Source organism: Solanum stenotomum, chromosome 12 (assembly GCF_019186545.1).
Source record: "Solanum stenotomum isolate F172 chromosome 12, ASM1918654v1, whole genome shotgun sequence".
NCBI lineage: Eukaryota > Viridiplantae > Streptophyta > Magnoliopsida > Solanales > Solanaceae > Solanum > Solanum stenotomum.
The window spans coordinates 24,437,144-24,462,503 of record NC_064293.1 but is presented as its reverse complement, the minus strand read 5'-3'; the positions used below and the strand labels follow the sequence as shown (position 1 = coordinate 24,462,503).

At 37.4% G+C, this 25,360-nt stretch overlaps 1 protein-coding gene across 1 annotated transcript in view; it reads left to right on the top strand.

The window, feature by feature from the left end:
• The window catches only part of LOC125849216 (uncharacterized), a 683,098-nt gene that overhangs the window by 478,826 nt on the left and 178,912 nt on the right, over positions 1 to 25,360 (top strand). The gene's annotated exons all lie outside the window — the stretch shown is intronic.

The following is a 25,360-nucleotide window of genomic DNA, read 5'->3' as shown; positions in this document are numbered from 1 at the left end:
AACAATATAAAGGAGTAACACTTACTGAGGAGCTGAGAGGTTGTTACTTGCATTCAAGGTGGAATTTATTTTAGACAAGGAACATTTTTTTTTTATGTTTAATGTGCTTTTCATGTGTATGCACAATTACTCTATGCTATGAGTTATGAAAGTTTCCAGTATCATTGTTTGGGAAATATCTCTAGTTGTCACTTTTATTTTCAATAGGTTGTTGACTTGTGTAATACAATTGTGCAAGTATATTAAATATATTGGGCTGCATATTTTTTTTTTTCAAAACAAAAAGGGTATTTGTGGCGACTAAGGTCATCACCAATATTCAGTTATTGTGGTAAAGTTACTTGCCACTAAAACTATAATAGTTATAGTGGCAGAAACAAGTCGCCTCTAATATTCAGTTATTGTGGCAAAGTTACTGCCACTAAAACTATAATAGTTATAGTGGCGGAAACAAGTCGCCTTTAAATGTCATCCTCCTACGGATATTTGCTTACCTTAAGAGGCGATTATGTCGCCACTATATATGCACTTTTTGTGGCGACATCAATTGTCGTCACTAATAACTTTTAGTTATGGAAGTACTTTCCACGGCCATAAGGTCGCCACTATATGTGTTTAGCAGCGACTTTTTAGCCTTTTGTAGCGACTTTTGGCGCCACAATATGTCAGATTTCTTGTAGTGTGGGTAGGGCTTGGATGTAATTCCAATCTAGTGGATAACATCCAAATATGATTAAATTATCTTTGTTTAATGATATTATGATGATTTCATGTGTTTATATGGTAAACCCTAACCTAAGTTGATGAATGTGATATTTGTGGGTTGATGCCATTAGAGGCAAGGTTGAAGGTTCTTGAGTGATCTTCCTAATTCAATGTTATATGTTGTAATTGATCAAAGTTAGGATCATATAATCATGAATTGAACTAGAATATATTGTAAATGATTGATCTTGACTTGTAAGGATGAAATTGAACCTCTAAGNTTGATCAAAGTTAGGATCATATAATCATGAATTGAACTAGAGTATATTGTATATGATTGATCTTGACTTGTAAGGATGAAATTGAACCTCTAAGGCAAATTAGGACTAAGATCACCTAGTATCAAAGAATGTGATTGAATTTCTTGTAATCTAGGTTCATAATATGTTTGTATGATGTAGAGTTGTTGAGAATGAAGGCACATAGTTGTGAATATTGATCACTAGGGCTTTAGAGTGAATCTAACATGTTCAACTTTAGATCCTAAGACTTTAAGAGTAAAATCTACATATGAATCCAAGGCTAATGAATAGAATGGTGTTGAGAGACCTTTACCTACCTAGATCACCTTATGAATGATAGATGGTAGGAAGTGATAGAATCACTTAGATCATAATGATTATCCTTGTCTAATGAAGAATTCTAGGCATGATGCTAAACATGAATATGAACTTAACGTGAAAGACTTCTCACCTAGTAATGGTTCTAGAGTTGAAGGACTTCTCCTACCTAATTGAACCTTAAGGCTAGAGAGCCTTTATACCTAGGTCATGGATTGTGATAGTTTCTCACACATGGTCTAAAAGAGGTATTAGCATGGGTTGGTGGTCAAGAATTCCTTTTCCATTTACTTGAGTCTAAGTAGAGACTTAATGATTTATCTTGTGGGATTTATGCCTATTACCGAGAGGATATTGAAATGAGATGGAGGTTCCCACCTAGATGAGTTTGGGCTTTCATGGAGGTTCCCACCTAGCATAGTTTGGGCTTCCCACATGGGATCTCTCACCTAGAAGAGTGTTGATTTCCCTAAGTGTGTCTCATGAGATGGAAGCCTCACCTAGTGGAGTTTGGATTGCGAGTAATAATCTCCGTATCCCATAACTACATGCCCCGTAGGAAGTTAGCTAGTGAATCCGATTAAGCTAACAAATCGGTTCCACCTTGGCAAGTGGACCAACCCTTGATGGTGTGGGTAACACCATGAGAGATCATATGTTCTCATGTCGATTAAGGTTATATCCCAATTAAATAAGATTTGGTAATGAACTAGGATTGTTCTAAATGTAGCATCTCCTAGAGTTCAAACTATGGGTTAAGATTATGCATAATGAAGCATCTCCTAGAGTCCAATGGAATATATGGTCTAAGATTATGCTTGAAGGAGCATCTCGTAGAGACCCAACTAAATGAACTAAGAGTATGCTTTAAGTAGTATCTCCTAGAGTTCAATTATAATGAACTAAGATGTACCTGGTGTAATATCTCCTAGGGTTCCACCTATATGGTCTAAGATTGTGTTTGAACAAGCATCTCCTAGAGACCAAACTTAATGAACTGAGATTATGCCTTAAGTAGCATTTCCTAGGGTTCAAGCTTAATGAATTAAGATGTACTTAATGTAGTATATCCTAAGGTTCTAAGAAGTGAGGGACTAAGACAAGTTAGTAAAGGACCTCATAATGTTCAAAATGTAAATGGACTTAGATATGCTTAAGTAAGGCCTCATAGAGTGCATAATGATAAATGAACCTAGACATGTTAAAAAAAGTATCTCATAGGGTCCAATATTATAATGAACTTAGATCATACTTTAGGTAGCATCTCTAAGAGTTCAAACATGATGAACTAAGATGTACCTAGGATAGTACCTCTTAGGGTTCAAAACAAGAAGGAACTAGATAGACTTAGTAAAGTGTCATCCTAGAGTTCCTATACTTTGAAAAGAAGGGCTCGTCTCTAATTAAGGAACATGAGTATAATGACCTAAAGGAGTACTTAGTATGAGTAGTATTATGGGATGCTACTCATGCCTTGCACAAGTATGACTAAAGGTTACCTTATAAGTATTGTCTTACATGAGTTATACTTTATCAATAGTTACCATAGATGCCTTCTAAGATATGATTGACTAGATGTGATAGTACCCTTGTCTACTTGAAGTCATTAAGTGATACCATAAGAGGGTGAATATGACTAGGATGACTTCAAGGTAATGCTTGGTGTGAAGGGTATTATGGGATGCCATTTGTGCATTGTACAAGTGTGCCTTGAGGTTACCCAGAAGTGTGGTTCCCTTGTGGTAGAAAGACTTAAGAGTTGACCATACACTTAGACTATGAGGGTAAAGATGACCTAGAGTCTATTATACATATTAAGTCTTATCTCCTATGTTCATTATTATACCTTATGTTGACTTATATTTTTATTATGCTTATGTTGGAGACCATGTAATGACTATAATGCTTGTGTATGATTTTGTTATTATCTCTTATGCTTATGTCTTATGTGGACTAACCATTTGAGATGCTCTTATGATGTTGTTCTAGCTTGCATACTTAGTACATTTTGTACTAATGCATATTGCCTACATTCTAACCAAATGTAGGGTTGGAGGCTTGAGTTGCTTTAGAGGCTAGGTTTCAAGGATCTAGAAGAGTTGAAGAGTTGGTGAGTCCTCCTAGCTTCGAGGACAAACCCTTATTCCCTTTATGTCTTTCCTTTATGTTTGAATCTATTGTATGGGCGGTGTCCCAAGAGTTTATTCTAAAAAGTTGTATTAGATGGTTTGAGACAATGTCTAGAAAGTCTTTCATTTGCTTTTATGAGAAATGATTTCGATTGTATATGTTTTAAATTATCCCATATTTTCTATTATTTTATGTTAAGAATGTGCTAAGGGCTTGTATGTGACCCCTTCGAGGTTAACTAAGGCATATTACGTCTAGGGGGTACCCCTGGGTCGTGACAAACTTGGTATCAGAGCATAAGGTTTTGGGATAAAATTTTAGGATGTCCCAAACCACGTCTAAGTAGAGTCTTATTCACGGGTGTGAGTCGCGACACATTTTATGAATAGGAGGCTATTGGATGCTTATGAAATTTCACTTTTTCTTTCTCCAAGTTCCATAGATCTATAAGGTCTCTCTCATATTCCTTATCCGAGGGTCATTAGGATATGACTACTCGGAGGGCTTATGCTACAGGGAACGAGGGAGAAAGGTTGGTTGAGATGCCAATTATGGCTATGTGACTTTGTAAGATCTGAGATGGTCGTCTTTGATGTTGTCTTTAGTATAAATGATGCTTCATTGTTGCCTTTATGTTATGATAGATGTTTAGAAGAATTTGTTTAGGCTTACTCCCATGGGGGAGATAGTGTGCCTACCTAGAAAGGTGATAGTGAGGTTGTGTTTAGTTGTTGGTAAGACCCGACTTAGTCATGTTGAGTTTTGAAGTATATGGATAGATTTGTTGAATAGGGTGTTTAAGTAATGTCTAGATGGGTCAAGTGAATAGACTCTTTTAAGAAGGGTAAAAGTGTAATTCACCATGGTTTAGAATCATCTTGTGTTATGGATGTAAAAGCTTAAGTGTTGACTTACTCCGACCTTAGAATTGAAATAAAAAATTGATGCTTGGAAGAGTTTGAATAGGTTTGCTCCCAGGGGGAGATAATGTGCTTAGATAGCAAGGTTGCTGAGTATCCTTGATGTTCGTGAATTAGGGTTGTTTTAGTTGTGGTGAGAGTGGCCACATGATGAAAGATGGCCCTAAGGCTAAGCTTACAAGAAGAGAAGGTAAGCAAGTTGCCTCTAGTAGTGGGTATGTGTAGCCTCAAAAGAAGATTAGGTTTTATGCTCTCCAATCTAGAGATGATCAAGAGTGATCTCCTCATGTCCCTTCCGGTATGTGTTTTATGCTTTAGACAAAAAAAATCCAAATTTCTTGTCTTTTATGACTTGTTATGTTGGATTTGAAGTTGTTTTTAATATGCATGATGTTTAGAAAAGCTTGTGTAAGGTTACCCCAAGTGGGGGATAGTGTACCTATCTTGTAGGATTATTGTGTGCTTTATGTGTTGCCAGGATTTCCTTATATGCATATTCATGAATTTGCTTAGGTTTTGATATAAATGATTTATATGCATGGTTTGTCTCATGAGGTTGTCCTTGAATAGAATTGCATATAGGCTTCATGAGTTGAGTATGAGCATGCCCTAGTTTTGGAGTTGAAAGATGCCTCCATGAATGGATGCTTTTTGAAAGGTATTTCCCATTTAGGCTCCATGAGTTCATGTTGAGCATATTTTAGTTAGGGGATGTTAGTTCCTCCTTTAAAAAGAGTAGAAATAGGATTTGATGCATTTTTGGGTTGGGAGAATAGTTTCCCTTGTATTTCATTAAATGAGTTAGCTTTGGAATTGAGGTTTTTCTTCCTTGATTTTGTGCATTAGATGTAGTGCATGCATAATGGGTTGTTGAGTTAAATTTTAGACCTTATGAAGTGTTTAAAGTGTCATTCAAGGACGAATGTTCCCAAGTGGGGGATAATGTAACACCCCGTAAATTAGTTAGTTGATCTAGTGAATTCTAGGCTAAACTAGTGAGTTGAACTAGTGTGTTGTATAGGGTCTGGTAGTGTAGTTTGGAGTGTTGCATGAGGGTTAAACTCAAGATAAATGGTTTTCATACTTAGAATGACATGTTTAAGGGTTAAACATCCGGGTACGACTCCCCAAGGACCAACCAAGGGGTCCTTGAGGAGGACCCCAGCATTAGCCAAAAAGCTGTCAAAACAGCTTGATTCACGACCCCAATTGACGCCCAGTATATCAAACTACGGCTCGTGGGTCTTAGGCATGGTTCAGGCCTGCAAAAGGTGAGTCACTGACCCAAACCAAGAGACCAAACCACGGACGGTAGATCAATCTACGGTCCGTGGATGGTGAAGTTGTGAATGCTACCAGTTTTCAGCATTTTAGTTTTAAGTTGGGGGTTTGGGGATTAATTAGTTATTTAATTAAGGGCTTAGGGGGTCGGTTAGGGAGTTAAATAACCACCTATAAATAGTTAATAGACCCCTAAACTAATCACTTTAAGTCATTCATCTTGAGACCCCCAAATTACTCTCAAGAAATTCCCTCTCTATAAGAACAAGAAGAAAGGATGTTGGGGCAGCAGCTTTGGGCGATTTTCACCATTGATTCAATCCTTGTTTAGAGTATTGATTGAAGGTATGTGAAGCTTATTCATCCATGGGTTCTTCGACCAATGGATCCCCAATAGATTCCCCCCAATTGTGAACTCAAAAACCCAATTCTAGCTAGGGTTGTGATTGCATTGTGGGTAGGGCTTGGATGTGATTCCAATCAAGTGGATACCATCCAAATATGATTGAATTGTATTTGTTTAATGATGTTATGGTGATTTCATGTGTTTCTATGGTAAACCCTAACCTATGTTGATGAATGTGATATTTGTGGGTTGATGCCATTAGAGGCAAGGTTGAAGGTTCTTGAGTGATCTTCCTAATTCAATGTTATATGGTGTAATTGATCAAAGTTAGGATCATATAATCATGAATTGAACTAGAGTATATTGTATATGATTGATCTTGACTTTTAAGGATGAAATTGAACCTCTAAGGCAAATTAGGACTAAGATCACCTAGTATCAAAGAATGTGATTCAATGTCTTGTAATCTAGGTTCATAATATGTTTGTATGATGTAGAGTTGTTGAGAATGAAGGCACATAGTTGTGAATGTTGATCCCTATGGCTTTAGAGTGAAGCTAACATGCTCAACTTTAGATCCTATGTCTTTAAGAGTAAAATCTACATATGAATCCAAGGCTAATGAATAGAATGGTGTTGAGAAATATTTACCTACCTATATCACCTTTTGAATCATTGATGGTAGGAAGTGATAGAATCACTTAGGTCATAATTATTATCCTTGTCTAATGAAGAATTCTAGACATGATGCTAAACATGAATATGAACTATACGTGAAAGACTTCTCACCTAGTAATGGTTCTAGGGTTGAAGGACTTCTCCTAAATAATTGAACCTAAGGCTAGAGAGCCTTTATACCCAGGTCATGGACTGTGATAGTTGCTCACACATGGTGTTAAAGAGGTATTAGCATGGGTTGGTAGTTAAGAACACCTTTCCATTTACTTGAGTCCAAGTAGAGACTTAATGATTTATCTTGTGAGATTTATGCCTAGCACAGAGAGGATATTGAAATAAGATGGAGGTTCCCACCTAGATGAGTTTGGGCTTTCATGGAGGTTCCCACCTAGCATAGTTTGGGCTTCCCACATGGGATCTCTCACCTAGAAGAGTATTGATTTCCCCAAGTGTGTCTCATAAGATGGAAGCCTCACCTAGTGGAGTTTGGGTTTCTAGTAGCATTCTCCGTATCTCATAACTACATGTCCCGTAGGAAGTTAGCTAGTGAATCCGACTAAGCTAACAAACTGGTTCCACTTTGGTAAGTGGACCAACCCTTGATGGTGTGGGTAACACCATGAGAGATCATATGTTCTTATGTTGGTTAAGGCCATATCCCAATTAAACAAGATTTGGTAATGAACTAAGATTGTGCTAAATGTAGCATCTCCTAGAGTTCAAACTATGGGCTAAGATTATGCATAATGAAGCATCTCCTAGAGTCCAATACAATATATGGTCTAAGATTATGCTTGAAGGAGCATCTCTTAGAGACCCAACTAAATGAACTAAGAGTATATTTTATGTAGCATCTCCTAGAGTTCAATTATAATGAACTAAGATATACCTAGTGTAGTATCTCCTAGGGTTCAACCTATATGGTCTAAGATTGTGTTTGAAGAAGCATCTCCTAGAGACCAAACTTAATGAACTAATATTATGCCTTAAGTAACATTTCATAGGGTTCAAGCTTAATGAACTAAGATGTACTTAATGTAGTATATCCTAGGAATCTAAGAAGTGAGGCACTAAGACAAGTTAGNGAAGAATCTCCTAGAGACCAAACTTAATGAACTAATATTATGCCTTAAGTAACATTTCCTAGGGTTCAAGCTTAATGAACTAAGATGTACTTAATGTAGTATATCCTAGGATTCTAAGAAGTGAGGCACTAAGACAAGTTTGTAAAGGACCTCATAATGTTCAAAATATAAATGGACTTAGATATGCTTAAGTAAGGCCTCATAGAGTCCATAATGATAAATGAACCTAGGCATGCTAAAAGAAGTATCTCATAGGGTCCAACATTATAATGAACTTAGATCATGCTTTCGGTAGCATCTCCAAGAGTTCAAGCATGATGAACTAAGATGTACCTAGGATAGTACCTCTTAGGGTTCAAAACAAGAAGGAACTAGACAGACTTAGAAAAGTGTCATCCTAGAGTTCCTATACTTTGAAAAGAAGGGCTAGTTTCTAATTAAGGATCATGTGTGTGTGTGTGTTTGTTATGTGAGTTATATTTCCAATGAAATAACACACTCGTTATTTATTTGTTTCGATTACAAGTTACTGAATTTCAAAAATAAGAGTCAAAGATGAAAGGTTGGGGGAAAGCTGTCCGGTATGAAAAATTAGTCAAAAATTGTACAAGCAGCATTTGGAATAGAGAAAAAGATGATATTTGAGAAGAAAAAAAATGATACTTTTATTCATCCAAGGGGAATTGTCATTACATCTTATAAATGTTTCAAAACCAAAAAAATAGAACAAGAAAATGAAAGAGAATGTCCTTCTGCAGGACAAAATATTAAGAAAAAAGCTTATGGCTAAGGATTTGGTGACGACTTGTCTCAGCATCCTCTTTTAGCTTAGCTAGTACTTTTATTTTTTTTCCAACAAGGGAATGATTTTATCGATGACATGAATCTCATCTTCATGGTTAGTGATAGTCTCTTGATTTTCGGATAGCCTCTTTTGATGCTCCTCTATAAGTGAGATGGTTTTTTTCTTCTTGGAAGTCCAGACTTTTAGCTCTTTTTCAGCTCTTGTAAGGACTTTTTGAAGCTCTTCCAAGTGTTTGTCCATCTTGACTCTCTCCTCATCTGCGGTATCAAGGCATTGTTGTGCAGCAGAAAACAACTCTTGATGAGAATATCTAGTTACCTTTTGAGAAGTGGACAACCTCACAGCATCATAATCTCCATGTTTCTTGAAAAGATCTTCAAGTAGAACCTACAAAGGAGAAAGGTTGATGATGTTAACTTCCCAAATCCCTTTAAGAATCAAGGCAACACCTGTCTCCAACTCTTGAGGCTTTCTGAAGATTCAAAAGAGAATTGAGTAATAAACTTACATAAGGTACGCCACATTCCAGAAATGTAAGATAATTGGTAGCTGGAAATAGTATCTTGTGGTTCAATATTTGAGGCAATCCCTAGCAAAGGAGGACCAAGTCCTTGGAGGCATTTGAACATCCAATTTGATGTGATCCAACCCCCACATTAGTAGTTGGAGAAGTGTTGGGAAGTTTCAATCCCTTTGAAAAAAGGGGCCATATAAATTGTTGGTTGACTCTCATTTGTAGCTTGTCTCTTAACTTCAGCAAGTGGGAAGTGAGAACTCTTCGCCACATTCAGGGGTTCGAACTTGTGATACAATCTTCAAATACATCTACATCAATGGAGATATCCCCAAGACCCAACTGGACAATTTTTTAAAAATAGAGTTAATATCGAATTAAAATAAAAGGAAAGTTTAGAGAAATATTGAAAAAAATGACTTTTACGTGATGTGTCAATTCAACCAAGGGCATTGCATAACCAGTAGCACCATCTTCAAAGATTGCAGTATCAATACTAATGGAATCCAATTCAACGAACTCACAATGTTGATCGTTCAAGTCCTTAGGCTTTTTCATCAAACGCTTCCAATGTTGCTCTTGGCTAAGATTGCTCTCATTGGATCTAGAGATTGCACTAGTACTGAAGCCAAACTCATGGAGTGAAATAGATGCTTTGGACGTGTTTCTACAAAACAATGCAATTCCTAGTGACTGTTCAACACTTTTGTCCAGTGAGCTGGAAGGTTTCTTCCTCTTGAGAGCTACGCCTATTGCCTCAAAATCAATGACGTTGGCTGCCTTGGGGTCTGTGAAGGACTCTTAACTCCATTACTCACATTTATAACCTTATCTTTCAAATTTTTAGACTTGGAAATCACTTTGAAAAATTGCGAAGGGATATTTGGTGTTACCTAGACTTTGAAGAATGAGGAAGCTTTCCTTCAAGTTGGTCTCCTTTGGTCGATAAAGAAGCATCATCCTTTCTCGGACCTCTCAAAATTATGTGGGTACTCAATCAGAGCAGAATCTCTCGATGGGATGGCCACCAGTTTGAATACTCACGAGTCATTAAAGAGCCCTTATTGGATGGGCACATTAGTATGATAATCTTCAAAGAGCTTTTGAGATGAACTAAGGTTACTTCAAGAAGTATCTCGCGAGTGTTTTAAATTTGTTAGCTTGCATTGACCATTTTTTATAACTTATGTTGTTTAACTCTTTTACCTCATGTTCTAGCTTGGTCATTGCATGTAATGAAAATGTCCCTTTTAGCATGTTCTCAAATGTTTTATGTTGCCTTTCAGACTTAGTGCATTTTTCTCCTATCACATATTCTTGCCTACATTCTTATCAAAATGTATGGTCCAACGCTCTAGGTTTGAAATTTCGTGGCTAGGGATCGTTATTAGTGGCTTGAAGATTGATGAGTCCTCATACATTTAAGGACTGAGCCTTTATTTAATTATTTCATTTTATTTCAGTTTTTGGACTTGATATACGGCTATATCCCAAGCACCTCTTATTTACTAGATGTCTGTGAGATGATGTTTAGACTTCCGCTTCATTTTACAAACTCTTTTATGTTGAAATTGTCTTTTGAATCCTTTATTTCTATTATTTTGTATAACGAAAGGTAAGTATCTTGTATGGGACCTCTCGGGGTCTTATACGCCATATTATGCCTACGGGCTACCTTGGGTCGTGACATTTGCTTGCTTATTTTTCATTTCTCTCTTAGTCTAATGTTATTTTAAAGGTTGATTAACAGTGATGTTTGTTTTGCTCGTTATCCTCAATCTTGTTGACTTGTTTACTATTATGTTTTGGTTAATTTGATTTAGTTTTGTTTATTGTGTTAGTGAGATTTTTCTGTCGATTCAATTTTCTTCATGGTCAATATGCATTATTTAGCTATTTTGTTGCATTATTTATTTCTGTTCATATTTGTCTTCAATCATGTTGATACATATTTTTTATTATTATATTAGTCTTGTTATTATTGTTACTATTAGGATTTTATATCTTTTGTATAATCTTTTTCTTTACTATTTTATATGTTTATCTTTATTTTGTTGATTGCCTCGTTAACTATTGGTTGTTGTTGCTACACATTCTTCAAAAATGTTTTGTTATTTTTAATGGCTACTGTAGTTCATCATGTAAACTAGAGTCTATATCAGTTGGTCAATGAAAAAATCTCTCTGTCGGTTTTTGATGCCTCCCCATTTTAAAAGACAAAAATTTAGTTTAAGTTTATATATGTTGTATGTTAAAAGTGGCCGATGAAGAAATTATCATCGATTTCCAAGGCCACCCATGTTAATAAGACATGTTAAAAGTGTCTGATGAACAAATTACCGTCGATTTCCAAGGCCTCCCATGTTAATAAGTCAGGTTTTTTATTTTTAAGTTATTATTTGATTCATTTATTTTTTACTCATATTTATTTATGACCAACACTTTTACTAAGTGTCTGTACAGGCACCCAGAGTTTCTTTCCATTGAAGCTACTCGAATGGAGTTCAAATAATATATTTTCATTATTGTGTATGTTATTAACGTTAGGCGAACCTTAGGTCGTTTCTTATATTATAGTTTTATTTGTTGCTTGTGTATATTGTATGTTTGAAAAAAATGAATTCAGTTGGGACCCCCAGTTGTGGATTCCAAAGGATGCCTAATATCTTCCATTCGGAATTACTTGAACCCTTATCTAGAATCTATTGGTTTCATAGACATTCTTTTGTTAGGGTTTTGCCCTGGTTTCCTTACCTTATTTGAAGTTTATTTTTTTCCTAAAAGAAAAGACATAACATTACCATAAATGTTTTTACTTTTCCTGAAAGGAAAATATAATTTTCTTACATATTTGGGTTATTCCTACCTTAGAGGAAATGTTTGAAATCCTATAAATTGGCGGCCTCTCTTCTCATATCAATAATAAAATACCATCCACAATGAAGATATTTAAGAGTTTTGTTTATGGGGAGATTAATTCTATCAACCGTTTTAATATTGGTCTTTTATATTAGTTTTCATATAACAAAATTATGATTTTAGTATAAGTTTTTGACATCAAATTTATTGATATCATGATTTGAAATTGTAAGCTTCCGCATGATGCCCTAATCACTTTCAAACCAAATATCTTTTAAGTTAATTAATTAATTGGTTTCCTAGTTTTTCCTAAAATTAGGTGGTGACTCCCTTTCCCCTGAATTTTTTTTTATTGTTGTAAATTCTTTTCAAATCGATTATTTTTTTGAGTCACCACAATGTTGCGCTCTTTAAGGGATGTCAACACCAGGAACATCTTGACAATACCCAAATTGTCGACTAAATCGGAAAGGTCTCTAAGGCTCCACAATCAGATCATCGCCTTGCCTCAAAGTGACAAAACTTGAATGAAGGCATATAAGGAAATCACTCTATGAATATGTAGCTCTTTGCCTTTTAGCATGGCCAAATTATAAAGGTTAGGCACATTCACTTACTGAAAATATGATGACCGAAAGATTTTCACTCATCTAAGGTCCATTTAGCTTAGCAATTAGTGTCCTCAATGCCTAATTTTATCCTATTCCGATAAAATGTTGATGATTTGCAGCTATGAAGGCAATAGAACAAGGCAAGGACTAATTTTTGAAAGAATGACCAAAAATACAAAAAAAAAAGTGGAAAGTAAATATCGTTGATCACCTAACATGAAGGGCGGATCACCAACTGAGCACGACTTTGTGCAAATTGATAATGCATAGCACTTTTGTCAATCAAAAGAAGGTCGGTGAACTCCTAGAGACGACGATGTGCCGAATGAGAACGAAATCCTGATTGACATTGCCCAAAGCGACAGTGTGCAAAGCAAAGATTTAATTTTTAAAGGGCAAAACAAGGTGGTACTTAGTGATTCGCCGATAGTGAAAGGCTGACTCAATCGAGTACGCCAATTGAGCTTCAAAAACTTAAAGCCTAGAGATAATAAGGCGAGCTGACGAGAGAAGGGTGATTTGTCAAGAAGGTTTGGTGAGCCCTACTAATGACGTCGAGTCAGTCGCGAAATGGATTTCGGGCAAAATTTTAGGAAAGTATAAATAGCCCAAAGGTTACAAATTTTAGAGAGTTTGGTTTTGAGTACCAAAAGTTCTCTTTTGGGAATAGAGTTGAGAGTTTTAGAGCACTTTACCTTTGAAAAAACAATTTCTTGCTTTTGGAGTTTTACAACTTGGAGTTTGAATTTAATAAATTAAAGTTCAAACAAAAGTGGGTTTACTCTTAATTGCTTAATATCAAGTTACCCATGGTTACTTTCATGGAAAATACAATTTCTTTGCTTTTTGTGATGGGTGGCTAAAACCCCAAGATCTGGGGTTTGGTGTTGATTTAATGTAGTGGGTATTTTGCTATGCTTTATTTTTTTGTTGTCCATACATGAATTTGGTCTAATTACCATGGGGTTAACTTAAGGGTTAAGGTAGAAGACTTAGTTCCTACTTCCGATATCTAGTTGATGCTCGAAAGAGATTAATTGGAATGGGTAATTAGTTCAATACTAGCAATTTAGGTTTTATGTCTATGACTTGCTTGAAAAAGAGGTTATGGCTCTGATCTATTTGTCCTATTCTTGAAAGAGAGAATAGAGTAAGGTATTGGGTTGTTTAGATTGGCATTTAGATGAGACCGAAAGGACATTCTATTCATAGATACTTTGAGATCGAAAGATGATTAGCGTCAATGAAGATGACTTAGCCTATTCATGAATGTTCATCACTATAGAGCAACACAATTACCTTTATATGACATCGATTTCCAATCCCCGCACCCCTAAATTGCGTGTTTACTATTGATTTCATTTATACTTAAGTTCAATTGCAATAACTGATAACCAAAGTTTTATATTAAATTGGTAGTATCGGCCACCCAATTGTTCTTAGAATTACAAATGAGCTAAATTAAAGTCCAAATTTCTTGATAAGGAATTCTTCATGATATACCATTCCCTGTGGGATTTGACTTTGTAAAACCCCGTATTCGAAAACAGACCTTAATGCAGATATCCAGAAGTTGCAGGTGCAACCCACGGTTTTCACTCATGGACCGTAGGGTGACCCACGGCCCGTGCTAGGGGTCCATGGTTCGCGTCTGCAACCCTCCCCAGAAACTCAGACAAAAACCATTCTAAGTAATGACTCACGATCGGACACAACGGATCATGTTTCAGTCGATGGACCATCGATCCGTTTGTAGGTCAAGAACCTCAGAACCTAGTTTGTAAAGTTGATCGACGGACTGACAGGACGGATTATGGATTAGTCGACGGATCATCGATCAGTTCGTAGGTCGAGACCCTCAAGACCCCCTATAATCTATCCTCTGAAGTCGATCGACGGAATGACAGGACAAATCATGGATCATCGATCAATCCGTAGGTCGAGACCCTCAGACCCCCCAGAATCCATCCTCTAAACTCGATCGATGGACTGACAGGACGGATTGTGGATCAGTCGATGGATCGTCAATCAGTCCGTAGATCGCTTCAATAGACTTTAAGTCAAGGGTCGTTTGGTCTTTTCCCTTATGTGTTGGACACCTAAACTACATCGTTTAACCCCTACACTACGTAGTTTTGGTCAGTTTTAGCCTAGTAAACAAACTAGAACTTACCTAAGTCAGATCATTCAACAAAACTTAGAAAAATTAGAACGTAAAAGGAGAAAGAAGTCAAGAACCCTAGTTCAAAAATGCAGCAAGTTCCATCCGTTCTAGCCCTGAAATCGAAAAATTTCTTCGTGGAATTCTTAATCAGGTATGTGGGATTTCACTAGTGGGTTCCCTTCGCCCATTGGGTCCCTAGATTTTAGTCAAATTCTTGATTCCCTTGTTATCAACTAGACCTAGGGTTTCTAGAATTTCAGCAGATTATCATGAATTAGTTACTTTATTATTCCTAATCAATTTATCATGATCTTTAGCATGTTTTAGTATAAACTCCTTCATAATTTCATAACCCTGTAGTTCTTTTAGTTCATGAATTGCACATGCTAGGTCAGATAATTCAATTATATATACTCCAGTTATAAATGTTTCAATTATCAGTACATTAATGTTGCATTTTCAGTTAGCATGTCATTATTTGAGCTATCCAGAATTTACAGTATTTCAGCTATAAATTGCTAAATTACATAATCAGTTGAGAGTAGACTTAATACCGATGGACTAGGGTCAGTCACCTGCAAGTCCCAGAACTACGTGCCCCGTAGGCTGTAAGTCCCCTCTGTGGGCAACTTTTTTGTGATCATGCCAGTCATACCTTTATACCTTTGGCAGGGTATATTTGGTCCTCTCGATGTGGCGTATACATTGGACTCCATTTTTAGCTCATGTGGTTTTATGTCGGTAATTAGTAGCTCCCACAGTTTAGTCAGATTCCATTGCATTGACCATGTTATCAGTTTGGTATTCAGTCTTAGCATGTTATAAATTTGGTCATTGCATTCAGTTAGCTCATGTTCAGTATACTCAGTGTTTCTATCATGTTCAAATTATATCATTGCTTTATTGCTTTGTTTAGTTATGTTACTATTCAACTTTATTTTATCATGCATGCTCAGTACCTTTCAAGTACTGACGCATACTCTGCGCTATATCTTCTTGTGATGTAGGTTCATTTTCTCAGCTTCCAGATCACGCTTAGATTAGTTCCCGATCTTCAGTTCAGCAGCATCAGTGGTGAGTGCTCATTCTTCGAGGACGAGTGACATGATTATCTTTGTTGCTTTTAGCTTTAGTTTCAATTCTGCTAGATCTAGCTGGTGCATGTCCCATCATTTCTAGTCAGTATAGGTTTTATTTCAGACATAGTTAGTTTCTGCTTTAGTGTTCGAGTTTGACTTTTCTACTGTATTTCAAACTCTCAGTTTTCATATATTCAGATTTAGTATATGGTTATTCCCCATCATTTCAGATTATCTCATGTTTAGCTTCCGCCCAGTATTTAATGCTTCAGTTTACTTTAGTTTGCTTATGATATGCCAAGAGGGTTAGCTTGAGGTTATTCGTGATCATAGGTCCCGTGTCTGCATCTAGGGGGTAGCCTTGGGGTGTGAAAAACTTGGTATCAGAGTATTAGGTTTAAGTGTCCTAGGATGTCTTAAAAGCTACACAAAATAGAGTCTTTTTCATGGGTGTGAACAGCACCACATCTAATGAGAGAGAGGCTACGAAGTGTTTTAGGAAAACTTCACTCTTTTTGTAATTCTTATCATGCATTGGCATGATCTCCTTTCTAATTCATTGTTATGCGCTTAAGATCATCCCTCCTCGTAGAGCTTACACAATGAAGGCTAATGCACGCAATGCTAACGTTGCTTCTCCAGCCCTAGATCAGGAAGTTTCAAATGTTGAATTTCGGAATGCTATCCAGCTGTTGGCTCAGAGTGTGACCAACCAGAACAATCAGCAGGTTCCAGTTCCTACTAATAGAAATGGTGGATCAGTAGTAGCTAGAGTTTAAGATTTTGTTAGGATGAATCCTCCTGAGTTTTTAGGGTCACAAGTTGGTGAGGACCCACAAAATTTCATTGATGAGGTTAAGAAAATCTTTGGAGTGATACAAGTGACTGGTAGTGATAGGGTGAAATTGGCATTCTACCAACTTAAGGATGTGGCTCATATATAAGTCACCTCAGCAAATCTTGTAGAGTTAGAAATGGTAGACTTAGATGTCATTCTAGCCATGTATTAGTTACATTTATGTTATGCCTCAGTCAATTGTAGAACTAGGATTGTTCATTTTCAGTTTCCAGACGAACCAATCTTAGAATGGAAGAGTAGTAGTTTAGCGCCTATGGGTCGATTCATTTCTTACCTTAAGGCCATAAAAATGATCTCTAAGGGTTGTCTTTATCATCTAGTTCGGGTTAAGGATTCAATCTCCGAAACCCCAACTCTTGAGTCAGTTCCAATAGTTAATGAGTTCCGAGAAATGTTTCCAGAAGATCTTCTCGGAGTTCCTCCCAAAGGGGAAATTGACTTTGAATTGATCTCCTTCCAGATACCCAGCCTATTTCTATTCCTCCTTACATAATGGCTCCAGCTAATCTTAAGGAATTGAAAGAGCAGTTGAAAGACCTTTTAGATAAGGGCTTCATCAGACCTAGTATTTCCCCATGGGGTGCACCCGTGTTGTTTGTAAAGAAGAAATATGGTTCCCTCAGAATGTGCATTGACTATAGGCTATTGAAAAAGGTTACAATCAAGAATAAGTACCCTATCCCCAGGATTGATGACTTGTTCGACCAACTTCAGGGAGCTAGTCATTTCTCAAAGAAAGACCTCAGATTCGGTTATCATCAGCTCAAAGTCAGAGATACTGACATCCCGAAAAAAACCTTTAGAACTTGGTATGGTAATTATGAATTTGTAGTTATGTCATTTGGACTAACCAATGCTCCTACAACTTTCATGGATTTGATGAACATAGTGTTTAAGCAGTATTTGGAATTGTTCGTTGTCGTTTTTATTGATGATATCCTCATTTACTCTATGAATGAGGAAGAACATGTGAATCATTTGAGGGTTATCCTGCAAACTCTCAAAGATCACTAGTTATTCGCTAATTTTAGCAAATGTGAGTTTTGGTTGCAAACTGTTGCTTTCCTTGGTCACATTGTGTCTAACGAAGGGATTCGAGTGGATTCTCAGAAAATAGAAGTAGTGAAACAATGGCCCAGACCTACCTCTCCTACAAATATTAGAATTTTCTTGGGTCTAGCAGGTTACTATAGAAGGTTCGTGGAAGGATTCTCATCCATTGACTAAGTTGACTCAGTTGATTCAGAAAAAAGGTTAAGTTTCAGTGGTCAGATGATTGTGAGAAAAGCTTTACAGAATTGAAAACTAGGTTGATCACAATTCTCATTTTGACTCTACTAAAGGGTTCAGATGGTTATGTTATCTATTGTGATGCATCCAGAGTCTACCTAGGTTATGTGTTGATGAAGCGAGGTAAGGTTATAACTTATGCTTCTAGACAGCTTAAGGTGTATGAGAAGAACTATCCAACTCATGACCTTGAGCTAGCAGCAGTGGTGTTTGCCGTTAAGATTTGGAGCATTACTTGTATGGTGTCCATGTAGATGTGTTCAAAGACTATAAGAGTCTTCAGTATGTGTTCACCCAGAAAGAGTTTAATCTTTGCTAGAGGAGATGGCTTGAGTTCCTCAAAGATTATGATATTAGTGTGCATTACTATCCTGGTAAGGCCAATGTAGTAGCAAATGCTCTTAGCAGACTATCTATGGGTAGTGTAGCACATGTTGAGGAAGAAAGAAATGAACTAGCAAAGGAGGCTCACAGGCTTGCTCGCTTGGGAGTTCACATTATGAGCATATCAGATGGTGGCGTAACAGTTCAGAATGGGTCAGAATCTTCATTGGTAGTGGAGGTTAAGGAAAATGAAGACAATGATATGATATTGCTTCATATAAATGGTGCAGTCCATCAGCAGAGAGTTGAGGTTTTCTCCCAAGGGGGAGATGGTGTGCTTCGCTATCAGGGCCGATTATGTATTCCTAAGGTGGGTGAGTTGAGACAACAGATTCTTGCAGAAACCCATAATAGATAATCTATTCATCCAAGCGCCACTAAGATGTACCATGATTTGTGGGAAGTCTTTTGGTGGAATGGCATGAAGAGGGATATAGTAGATTTCGTGGCTAAGTACCCTTATTGTTAGCAAGTCAAGGTAGAAAATTAGAAACCAGAAGGTATGACTCAAGAGATCAACATTCCAACTTGAAAGTGGATGTGATCAACATGGACTTCATCAGAAGTTTACCTCGTACTCGCAGACAACATGACTCAATTTGGGTGATTGTTGATAGAGTTACTAAGTCTGCACGTTTTTTGGCTGTCAAGATTACAGATTCGGTGGAGGACTACACCAAGTTTTACATCAATGAGATAGTCAGGTGCATAGGGTTCCTTTGTTCATCTCAGATAGAGATCTTCAGTTTACCTCTCATTTCTGGAAGTCATTTAAGAAAGGTCTTGGTACTCAGGTTAACCTTAGTACAACTTTTCATCCGTAGATATATGGTCAGGCAGAGTGTACCATTCAGACCTTAGAAGACATGTGTAACACCCTGGAAATTAGTAGACCAAACTAGATCCTCTAGCTAGGGTTCTAAGGTTTGTTAAATGAGGAATATAGTCGTAGATGAGACTTTACGTGCTTAGAATGAGGGGTTTTAGTGGATGAACGTCAAGGTACGTGTTAGACCTCGTAGCATAGAAGACCATTTAGAGTTTGGTTGAGCATGGGAAGGTCAAGTGCCAAGGCAAAATAGCAAGCCTAAGCCAAGGTGCCAAGGCTGTCCAACCTTGGCAAGCTACTGCCCAAGGGGTTCACGACCATCTTCACGACTAGTGGTGTTGATCACGGTCCGTGAAGGGGTTTGTGAAGACCCCTTAGACTCATCGAAAGCAAGTTCCAAAAGCTTAGCTACTGCCTAAGGGACCACGAGCCACTTCACGGCCATTGGTCATGACCACGACTCATGGGAAGGCTCGTGATCATGCCTTAGGAATTTTAGAGTTTGGTAAGTTGAGGGGAGCCACTGCTCAAGGGACCACGGGCACCACCATGAGCCGTGGTACCCTTGACGGTTCGTGAAGATGGGTGTGGCTCCTGGTAAAGGGCTGCCTAGTCGAGGGCACTTAGGTAAATTCCAAAATGTTTAGTTAATTAATGAGGTCATTTTATAAGAGTTTTATTCACCTATTTAAGGTATTTTAAGTCATTAGCCCCCAATTTTAAGTCACTTTACACAAGACCCAAATCACTCCTCTATCAAATATTTCTCTCTCTAGAAAGACCTCCGTTGAAGAAGAAGCTAGAGCTTAAAGTTAAGGTCAAAATCAAAGGCTCCATTGTTGAAGGATTGTTCTAGGGCTTTGATTAAGGTTTTTTATATTTTCATCTATGGGTTCTTCCACCCATAGAGTCCCCTAGGATTTCCCTTAATTTGTGAAGAAGAACCCCAATCTAAGCTAGGGTTACTTAAAATGTATGAGATTTAGGTGGGTATGATTCCAATTGGTTGGATAATACTTATCTATGATTAATTTAGTGTTGATTCATGATATTATGAAGAATTTATGTGAATTCCATGATTAACCCTAGAAATCAAAGTATGTGGGTTTATGTCTTTTGATGAGAAATTGGTGATTCTTGATATATCTTCTAGGATTGTCACCATGTATAGAACTTATTCAAGAGTAGGAATATGAAATCATGAATTGAACTAGACTTATGTATGTATGATACACTATGAATTGTAATGATAGAATTTGGGACTTTATGATGAATTATGCATAGAATAGCCTATGATTAAGGCTGGTGACTAATGTGTCTTGTGATCTTGTCTAGCATGATGATTGTGGAGTAAAGCTTGATATTAGGTCTTGAATTCGTAATGTTTGTCACTAGGGCCTATAGAGTAAGTCTAATATAATGAGTAGCTTGCATATGAATGATACATTAGAGGTTGGAGTTGTTGTGGTAGGCTTTTACCCACATGACCTATCTTGTACTAAATGAATGCATGTATGTAGAATGTGAAAGGTCTTCTCACATAGAATGATTCTAGATTGAAAGGTTAATTACCAAAAATAAATCAAATTATGTTAAAATGGAATACCTTGAAGTTGTGATATGTGATCCCTTCATGTATAGCTTGTTTATGTAGCATGAGTTAGAAGATCCCATGGTAGCTTGGGATTGAGGGACCATACTCTCCTAAGATTAGCTTGAGTTAGTATTGCAAGGGTGCTTTTCATGGTAGCTTGAATTAGCACTTGTGGGATGCTATTCATGGTATCTTGCATTAGAGTAGGCATGGTAGCCTACGATTGAGGACCTATACTCTCCTAAGGGTATCTTGAACTAGCATTGCAAGAATTCCTTCATGGTAGCTTGACTTGGTTGGACCAAAACCATTTCATGGTAGCTTAGGATTAAGGATTCATACTCTCCTAAGGATAGCTTAGGGTTGAGGATTCATACTCCCTTAAGGGTAGCTTGTTTCATATGTAATGTTTGCATGGTATCTAGGTTGCAATACTTGTATTCTTCCTTGTATAACTTGGATTTCTTGATAGGGTGCCTTTCATGGTAGTTAGGTCTAGCCTAGTAGTGTGCTATTCTTTGATAGACTAGAATGATAAATAGTTAGCATTGAGTAAGCTAGCCTAAAGGAGTACTTAGTGTGAGTGGTAGTATGTGATGCCATTCTTACATGGCACAAGTATGACTTGAAGCTACTTATGAAATGTCCTCTTATGTGATGTATGCTTAGCTTGGATTGTCGCTATAGCTGCCTTCCATGATATGATTGACTGAAGATGATAGTTCCTTGTCCATATGAAGTAGGTCAATAGTGATCCCTATGAATAGAAAGCATGAATAGAGTGACATCAAGAATATGCTTAGTGTGAGTGGTATTATGGGATGCCACTCATGCATTGTACAAGTGTGCCTTGAGGTTAATTAGGAGTATAAGTGTTCTTATGACATGAAAAACTAAGTCTTGACTATGAAGGTGAACTATGCCCAAGAATGACTAAAAAGAGGTACTTAGCTTGGATGGTATTATGGGATGCTATCCTTGCCTTGGACAAGTATGCTTTGAGGTGGCTTGTGAAGTAGTTCTCTTGTAATATGAAAGACCTAAGGTTGAAGTATGTAAATATGAAAGTCTAAGTAGAGACTATGCTATAAACATGATTTATCTCCTAAGCTCCTTAACTGTGTATTATGTTGACTTCTGATGATATAATGTCTATGCTGGAGATTATGCTATGAATATGTTATTATCTCTTATGCTTATGTCTTATGTTGACTAACCATTTTGAGATGCGCTTATGATGTTATGATAGCTTCCACACTTGGTACATTTGTTCTAACACATATTGCCTACATTCTAATCAAATGTAGGGTTTTGGAGATTGAGTTGTTTTGGAGGCTAGGTTTCTAAGGTGCAAGAAGAGTTAAAGAATCGCTGAGTCCTCATAGCTTCTAGGGCAAACCGCTTATGTTTCCTTTATGTCATTTCTTTATGTTTTAGACATTTATGTGGGCTGCATCCCAAGTCTTTTATTCAAGAGTTTTAATAGATGGTTTGAGACAAAGTTGTAGTAAAGACTTCCGCTTGCTTATGAAAATGTTTTCGATTGTATGGTTTAAAGAAGTTTTAAATTTTCCTGTAGTTTCTATGATCTTATGTTATGATTATGCTAAGGGCTATTATGCGACCCCTTCGGGGTCAAGTATGCCATGTTACGTCTAGGGGTACCCTTGGGTCATGACAACATATTGAGGGCTTGTGTGATCGACTTTAAGGGTAGTTGGGATGATCACCTTCCACTTATAGAGTTCACCTACAATAATAGCTACCATTACAACATTCAGATGGCCCTTTATGAGGCATTGTATGGGCGTAGATGTAGATCTCCAGTTGGTTGGTTTGAAGTAGGTGAAACAACCTTGATAGGGCCAGATTCAGTTCATGATGCTATGGAGAAAATGCAACTCATTAGAGATAAACTTAAGACAGCCCAGAGTCGCCAGAAGTCCGATGCAGTTGTAAGGAGAAGGGAATTAGAGTGCCAAGTTGATGATTGGGTTTTCTTGAAAGTGTTACCTATGAAAGGGGTGATGAAGTTTCGCAAGAAAGGGAAGCTCAACCATAGATATGCAGGCCCTTACAAGATCTTGAAGAGAGTTGGTAAAGTGGCTTATGAGTTAAGAGTTGCCAACAGAACTAGCAACAGTGCATCCAATATTCCACATTTATTTGTTAAAGAAGTGTGTGGGTGATCAAACATATATAGTACCTTTAGAAAGTGTGGTTGTGAAAGATCGTCTCACTTATGAGGATGTGCCAGTTGAGATTCTTGATCGTCAGGTTCGAAGGTTGAGAAACAAAGAAGTCGCTTCAGTTAATGTTTTGTGGAGGAGTCAGTCTGTAGAGGAAGCTACTTGGGAAACAGAAGCAGCCATAATGGCCAAGTATCATCACCTTTTTCCTTCCGATTCCACTCCAGCTTGAGGTAATAGTTCCTCTTCAGTTTTTCAGTCATTCGTGCGTTTATTCAGTCTTAGTATCATGCTCCTTCAGTTTGTACTTGCATTTTCAGCAAATTTGCATGTTCTTGGAACTTAGTTAAGTCAGAAATCAGTTTCCAGTGCTTAGTACTAGGATTTGCAGCTCTTACCCTCCCTATTCAACTAGTTTAGTATTCATTTGAGGACGAATGTTCCCAAGGGGGAGATAATGTAAAACCCCATATCCGAAAATAGACCTTAATGCAGATTTCCAGAAGTTGCAGGTGCAACCCATGATTGCCACTCACGGACCATAGGGTGATCCACTGCCCGTGCTAGTGGTCTGTGGTTCGCATCTGCAACCCTCCCCAGAAACACAGACAAAAACCATTCTAAGGAATGACCCACAATAAGACAGGACGGGATTGTGGATCAGTCCATAGACCGTCGATCCGTCTGTAGGCTAAGACCCTCAGAACCTAATCTCTGAAGTCGATTGATGGACTGATAGGATGGATTGTGGATCCGTCAACGGATCATCGATCAGTATGTAGGTCAAGACCCTCAAGAACACCCATAATCCATCCTCTGAAGTCGATTGACGGACTGACAGGATGGATCGTCGATCAGTCTATAGGTCGAGACCCTCAAGAACCCCAGAATCAATCCTCTGAAGTCGATCGATGGACTGACCGGCCAGATCGTGGATCAGTCGATGGATTATCTATCAGTCCCAAGGTAGCTTAAGCAGATTTTAAGTCAGGGGTCATTTGGTCTTTTTCCCTATGCGTTGACACCTAAAGTACGTCGTTTAACCCCTAAACTACATAGTTTTGGTCAGTTTTAGCCTAGTAAACAAACTAGAACTTACCTAAGTCAGATCATTCATCAAAACTTAGAAAAATTAGAACGTGAGAGGAGAAAGAAGTCAAGAACCCTAGTTCAAGAACGCAACAAGGTTCCATCAGTTCCAGCCCAGAAATCGTAAGATATCTCCGTGGAATTCTTCACTAGGTATGTGGGATTTCACTAGTGGGTTCCTTTCGCCCATTGGGTCCCTAGATTTCAGTAAGATTCTTGATTCCCTTGTTATCAACTAGACCTAGGGTTTCTAGAATTTTAGCAGATTATCATGAATTAGTTACTTTATTATTCCTAACCAGTTTATCATGATCTTTAGCATGTTTTAGTATAAACTCCTTCATAATTTCAGAACCCTAGCTATGTAGTTCTTTTAGTTCATGAATTGCACATGCTAGGTCAAATCATTCAGTTATGCATGCTCCAGTTATAAATGTTTCTTTCTCAGTACATTAATGTTGCTTTTTCAGTTAGCATGCCAGTATTTGAGTTATTCAGAATTTACAGCATCTCAGTTATAAATTGCTAAATTACATAATCAGTTGGGGGTAGACTTAATACCGAGTGGACTAGGGTCAATCACTCGCAAGTCCCAGACCTACATGCCCTGTAGGTTGTAAGTCCCCTCTGTGGGCAGTATTTTTGTGATCTCGCCAGTCATGTCTTTATACCTTTGGCAGGGTATATTGGGTCCTCTTGATGGGACATATACATCGGACTCCACATTTAGCTCATGTGGTTCTATGTCGGTAATTAGTAGCTCCCACAGTTTAGTCAGATTCCATTGCATTGACCATGTTATCAGTTCGGTATTCAGTATCAGCATGTTATAAATTTGGTCATTGCATTCAGTTAGCTCATGTTCAGTATACTCAGTATTTCTATCATGTTCAGATTATATCATTGCTTTATTGCTTTGTTCAGTTATGTTACTATTCAGCTTTATTCTATCATGCATGCTGATGTTTACGTAATCAAGACACAACTTCCGATGCAAGTGTCTACGATCGTGCAATAGTATAATAGCCCAACCACGGGTTGGGATTGTCCCAAGAGAGTGGTTTTGAGAATTTATAGAAAAATAAAAAAAAAATTAACTAGTCATAGCTAAAGATATTAACGATTAAAAACATTGTAAATTAAAAGGGAGACACAAATATGTCAATGAACAATGGGGGGTTTTTGTCACTAGTAAGTAAAAACATCAAAATAAACCACTTTCTAAATAATGAGAGGGATCCTTGGGATGTGGCGGGAATACGGGTTAATCTAGATTATTGGGTACATGTTTTCGATAGAAAATTTATAGAGTAACAGTGACTAGGAAAA